Source organism: Pinus tabuliformis, chromosome X, assembly GCF_031772625.1.
Source record: "Pinus tabuliformis cultivar Carrire ecotype Pingquan chromosome X, CPIR1, whole genome shotgun sequence".
Classification (NCBI taxonomy): domain Eukaryota; kingdom Viridiplantae; phylum Streptophyta; class Pinopsida; order Pinales; family Pinaceae; genus Pinus; species Pinus tabuliformis.
The window spans coordinates 434498963-434505396 of record NC_142308.1 but is presented as its reverse complement, the minus strand read 5'-3'; the positions used below and the strand labels follow the sequence as shown (position 1 = coordinate 434505396).

The window sequence follows — 6434 nt, the reverse complement described above, 5'->3', positions numbered from 1 at the left end:
CTGGATACGCTCCCTATGAGTTGGTATATGGGAAGCAGGTATTGTTGCCCATTGAATTTCAGGTAAAAACATTTTGAATTGTTGCTCAACTTAGGATGGATTTAGATGAAGCTCAGAAACAAAGGGTGCTCCAGTTGAATGAAATCGATGAAAATAGATAGGATACCTTCGAAAAGACTATGTTGGTGCAAGATCAAAGGGCCCGATGGCATGATAAGTATATTAAGAAGAAAGGTATTCAACCTGGAGACTTGGTATTATTGTATGATAGTAAGTTTAAAAATTTCAAGGGAAAGTTTTCAACTAAATGGTTGGGACCCTATGAAGTGGAGGAATTTTTTGACAATAGCTCAATTACAATTAGGACCGGTGATGATGACCGGACCTCATTTATGGTGAATGGACATAGGTTGAAAGTCTACCACTACCCCTTTCCAAACAAGAATTTTTTCAAAATGTGCAGCAGAACCCAGGAAATAAAAATGGGTTGATTTCTGTCTTCCTCCACAGCTCACATAGAATAAAGAGGAAATCTATCAAGTGTAGGTTTATTCCTTTATCCAGGCTTGATGGATTATTTATCGAAAAGGACCCCCTGGAGTCTACTTTGAACATTTTTAGACTCTCTAAAATTGAATGTTCCGAGCACTAATTGACCCAGGATCATTAATATTAATAGGACAGTGGTAGTTAGGGATCTGCCAAGTACAAATTTATTCTTTTCCAGACCTGGCATAATATTTGCGAAAAAGAAACCCCCCCAGAGTCCACTTTGAGTCCTTTACACTCTCTACAATTGAACACTTTGAGCATTAGCTAACTCAGGCTCGTTAAAATTTATGAGATGGCAGTAGATAGGCTTCTTAGTACAGATTTATTATTTTTCAGGTTGAGTGGAATAACTGCGGGAAATAATCCCCCTAGAGTCTTCTTTTGTGCATTTCATACTCTCAAAAATTGAAATGACACCAGGCAGAAACCATTCCAGGCTTGGTCAAAATCCATGGAATCATGGCACCAATATCAATTTAAAGCAATAATAGTTAAATTTCAGTTGCAATTTCCTCCTAATAGTTAGTTTTCTACACCAGTTCCAAGCTAACATGGAAAGATTTCTACTTGCTATTTTACCACAGTCACAGTGGTTTAACGTTCTCTATTTGTTGTTGGGAAATTTCATATATTTTGTACTTAATACGGCACTTATCATAGAATACAAGTTTAAGTACTGAATAAAGCTTTACTTTTGAGAATATGAATATCAAGTCAAACAATGTATCAGTGTGGGCAGCGCCTAACCAACCATATATCGCGTATTAAATGCACTCGGAGATGCACGCGAGATAATCCGTTAACACGAATTTGAAAACTCGTCACTAAATAAAAAAGGCAATTTGCGTGTTAACGAGCTATGTCGCATGCATCTCCAGGTGCATTGAATACGCAATATATGGCTGGTTAGGCGCTGCCATCAGTGTGTACCATCTTCAGTTCAACAACATTAAATTTGGTGGTGGTGTTAAAGTAATAAGATTTAGCTTGTTTCTTGATCAAGGCAAGCATTATATCTACATCAGACTCAACAATGATAAAACATTATGTTCATGATCGAGGTGTCCTATCCCTCATTATTTTGAACTTCTAACCATCATTATCTAGTCAATCAAAGTATGAATAAGTTTTCATTTACTTGTATTAGCGCAAAGAATGTGAATAATAGAATCTAATGGTTGATCTGCTTCCATTTATTTGAATTATACGCATGTCCTTTCCATATGACATTAAATTCATTGGTGTTAGACTGTCCTATCCGATAATTCATTTTACTCATTTCCTCCCATTATGATATATATGTTTCGGTATTTGCACCATCATTGCAATCGCCTAGTTCGTAGCATAATCTAGAAACATGACCGCTCTTTCAAATTATCCCTATAGCCTATTTGAAATTCTGAGGAATGAGGAATTGCTTATCTCGACAACATTGCAAGCTTTGTAAGTACCCTGTGATTAACTTGTGATTCCCTAATTTTCCCTTTGGCTTTGAAATTGTTTTACCATCGGTATGGGGGTTGAAAAACATGAACCTATCTTCGCTCAATTTTGTGCCAGCCCAGAATATGCAACTTGCAGAAGCCGATTTGAGGAGAAGGGGTGGATAGGTTTTCTCAAAAAGTTTGGGGGGTATAATGATAAAGCTACTATGGCGTTCACACAGAGATTTGATGGGAAAGTAACAGAGGCTGGAAATTTAAAGATCAAGGTCACAAAGAAATTGATAAGTAGGGAAACCAGGTTACCTTTGACTGAACAAAGGTATTTCAAGGGCGGGCCGCTTGAGTAGGATGAATGTGAAAAAAAATTCAAGCTTGTGTACAAATCCATCAACTGGTCAAAAGGGGTTTTGAGGAGTTGTATTGAAGAAGAATGGTGGTTATTGTTCACCACGCTACAAAGGTTCGTGACTTGTGAAGGAAGGTATGCGATCGTGTTCCTATATCATGTTACAATTATCCCACATGTCGCAGATGGTCTTGAGATTAATTTTTCGTTTTTCCTTCACCAAATTTTATATAAAGTTGCTAAAGGTCTTCTGTCAGCTTCTAAAAAGGCTGAAACCAGTCTATGTCATCATAGTCTTATAAAAATGCTTGTTGTTTAAGAGTTGGGTCGATGAAAGGAGACATGGGAAGATTTCTTAGCTAAGAATTTTCCTGAGGAGGAAAATGAAATAAAGGGCAGGCAACGGATTATCAGTCCTCAATCTAACAAGTCGGAAAAAGAGACCGAAGTCTTCCCCAATTGTTTGTCCAAGTAAGACAAGGTCTCTGACAGAATCCCTGGACAATTAGAAGTTGAGGGAAGCTCGGTAAACCCCCTCAGTAAATTAAAATCTACAAACCCTAGCTCCTCTGTGAAGAAAGGACCCCTAACTTTAAAGGGGAAGAAATGAAAAGAAGTGTATGAACAAGAGAAATAACCTGTGGTAAAGGATGTTGCATCTGAGAAACCCTAGCAGAGTAGACAAAACAAAACTCGGGTGGAGGTTGTAAATATCATCGCCTCGGTAGTAGAAGAGCAGCTTCATGACAAAGCCACCACCGTTTATAGGAAAGGAAAAAAGAAGTTATTATGTGAGAAGGATGAAGTGGCGAAGGTATAAACCCCACAACCACAATCTAAAGAAACCCCAAAAATATCAGACATTTTGATCACACAGCAGGTTCAACAACACACCAGAAGTATGACTCGTCAACAATTTCCACCTCAGGGTACTCAAACCCTTGAGCCGGTAACCATTTTGTCTTCACCGAAGCTAGAAGTAAAATGTCCCTCTCGGGCACCTGAGGAAACAGATAAGTTGGAAAACACTTTGCATGAAGAGGAAGGGTCAGTAGATAATTTTCAAGATCTTCAAAGTAATTTTCGACAGAACAAATTGTCTGAACTAGAGCCAGCAACAGGAAAACAAGCGCCTAAAACAATGGTTAGCTAAGCTCATAAGAAGCCAACCCATAAGGGGAGGAGTTCACAGAAGCATACTGCACCTCCTAAGCATGTCTATGTTCATGATGAAGAGGACTTACAATTGCAAGTAGATACATTGCAAAAGAAAAACATGAAACTCAATGATAGGTATCATAAGTACAAAACCCTATTTCGCCATGTTAGGAAGGAAAATGAGATATATAAGACTCAAAATTTGGCTTTGGTATAAAAGAATGAAAAACTTATTTTGAAGAATAAATGACTTCTTAGTTGGAAGGTGAGGCAATTAAAACCTATTAAAAGATTCAGTGTTCATGGACGAGCCCAAATATTTCGACGACAATCAATGCAAAAAAATCATGGTTTAGAGGTCTTAGTCAACACGACAGGAATCTGAAAACAAGGGCGGCACAATTTTGATGACTGACCATGAGGACATGCATTTCCCCTGGCATGGGGGGATGTTGGGCCCTACATTTGTCACTCTTTTTGACACATTATCATGTTATTTTCCATTATAGCTTACTCTATTTTTCCCTTTTGAAACCTCGAAACCATCTTCTATTGATTTAAGTGTTCTAGTTCATATATGGAGGTAAGAGTCACACTTGGGTTTGTGTTTACATCTCTTTGGTTAAGTTCAGATAAATGATTAACAAATTTATAATCTTTGACTCAAATTGACTGACATTTTTCTAGGGTTCCTAAATATGAGGATGGAGATTTGAATTCATTTGACAGGTCACTCATGACTTAACATCCAGCTTGGAGTGCACTAGGTAGCAATTTAGTACCCAATTTTGTACTCAATTCGGTACCTAATTTTGTACTCTATTCGGTACCTCATTCCGGAATTTGCACAAGTGGAACTGATGGACTTCTCGAGGCAACTTCCCCTGTTCGTGGTCATAATGATAACCTCTTCCGCCTAAATATAGTGCTACAGTCGGATCGTTGCGAATATGATAGAATAAACAAGTGATCTGTGGAATCTGGCTTACCCTAATTAAGCACATATCACACTTGTACCATTTTTATTTTTAGTTGTAACTATCTTCAGGCCGTAAAATGTTTAAGAAGGCTAAGTACCACTAGTAGAGTTTAGTGAGCTGAAGTAAGAAATTGTGACTGTAAACATTATATGACTTTGTTTTAATTCCAGTTTGGAACCGTTGTACCTATGTTTTATTGAAGACTTTTAATATATCAATGATATCGGCTTTTATATTTGTGAGTTCATGTGTTTATAATTTGTAAGGTTTATTGAGGTAATTTAGCTTGTCTCGGGTCATGGCAAGGGCCTACCATTGACCTGGACCAAGTCTTGTAATTGATTTTAGTTAGATAAGAGGTGGGTGTGTGTGGATTGATATGGAGTAGTTGCAATTGGAATATTTGTTCTGTTGTGATTTTAATATATTCAGTACTTAAGAGTGTGATTGAATAGCATTTAAAGTCTTTTGTAGATCTAAATGTTTCATTTTCCAAATTCTCAAGTGATGGTTGATTATTAAAAGAATAGATTTACCTTTCGAATTGCTCAAGTCCGTGAGATCGTTTTCATAAGAATTACTTGAATCTGTAGGTTTTTCTTTGATATCAAACATTGTCAAGTTTGAATGAGCATGTGTTAACTTGAATCGGGTTTCTGAAGGTTGAGCCTTATACAATCTTAAATCTATAATCTGAAACGAAATTACTTTGTTGCCTATGGGCCAGAAGTCTCAATAAGAGGTCTTTGTAACTGATGTTGAGTTGTAGGAGTTCCCAACGAAATTGGGAAATAGTCGTATGCACCTGGAAGGAAATGCTGATGTTGATATACTTGAAGTTTGCATAAGATTTTGTAGTAACTGCAAGACATTTATTTTATTTTTCAATTACTTTTGTGTGAATGATTTTTGGGTTTAATAAGCATTGATAGGATTGATTTTCGATTTCTCGTTTGACCTGGGGTTAGAGTCTGTGTGAAGGTATTGAGTGAAACGAGTTATTTGAGTTAAATTCTGAAAATAGGTTATGGTAATTGTTGGTTTTGTTGCCGGTAAAGCTCTTAAGCATTAGTTAAGCTGTATGGTTGTGATTTGAGTTATGTGTGATATTAGAAAAACATACTAAATTTCTTTGATTGAGTAGATTTCATTAGAATAATGGATTGATTTCAAATTGGGAACAGAGGTTGGAATAAGCATTTTTTACTTAATTATTGGAATAAGCATTTCTTACTTAATTATGTACTAAGTGAGTATAAAGTAGTGATCTTAGATCTGAACCGTAATAGTGTTTAACTCTAAGATTACAAATTCCGGATTGACATTTCTAAATACATGCAATTAATAGAATATATAAAAACACTAATAAGATTCCTTTTTGGGAATAATATTTCACCTCATTTCACCACCTATGTTATGATTTAGAGACTGGTTTTTCCAATATTAAGAAGAATTAGGTAACTATGAAGGGAAAACTAAATCCATGGAATGCATGGACTTTAAAAAGGGCATAAAAAGAAGGTGAGTGATAACAATGCAATAGTACAATAATGTCATTGCTTGAGTCTACACTAACATGCAATCATCCATACCATTGATCACACTAACAACCAATTGTTAATCCTCTATGATCTACACTAGCAAATCTACATCTAACCCAAAAAAAAAAAGAAAGAAGACACCCTCTTCCTTAAAGTATCATTTAGGATGTAATACAATCATCTTAAAAATGGATACCTCTGAGTTACCTGGATTTAACAAATAGTAGATGGTCAGATTGATTATTCAATTAGATGGTGGAGGATGGGTTCAAGTATTAGTGGAGGGACCCTGTTCGAAGCTCATTATTCTCAATACTCCTTTGTATCACCCTTGGTTAAGCTCTCGAACCTTGTTCAACTATCACTTCTTCGTTATTGAGCCCCATTTCAAAGCTTTCTTTGCCCTTTCTTG

At 36.4% G+C, this 6434-nt stretch overlaps 1 long non-coding RNA gene across 1 annotated transcript; it reads left to right on the top strand.

Moving 5' to 3' along the window:
- The first annotated feature begins 1786 nt into the window (after positions 1-1786).
- LOC149140431 (uncharacterized) lies at positions 1787-4716 on the top strand. The gene is made up of 2 exons (XR_016264816.1): positions 1787-1995; positions 2113-4716. It is a non-coding gene; the product is annotated as an uncharacterized LOC149140431 (long non-coding RNA).
- Positions 4717-6434: the final 1718 nt, after the last annotated feature.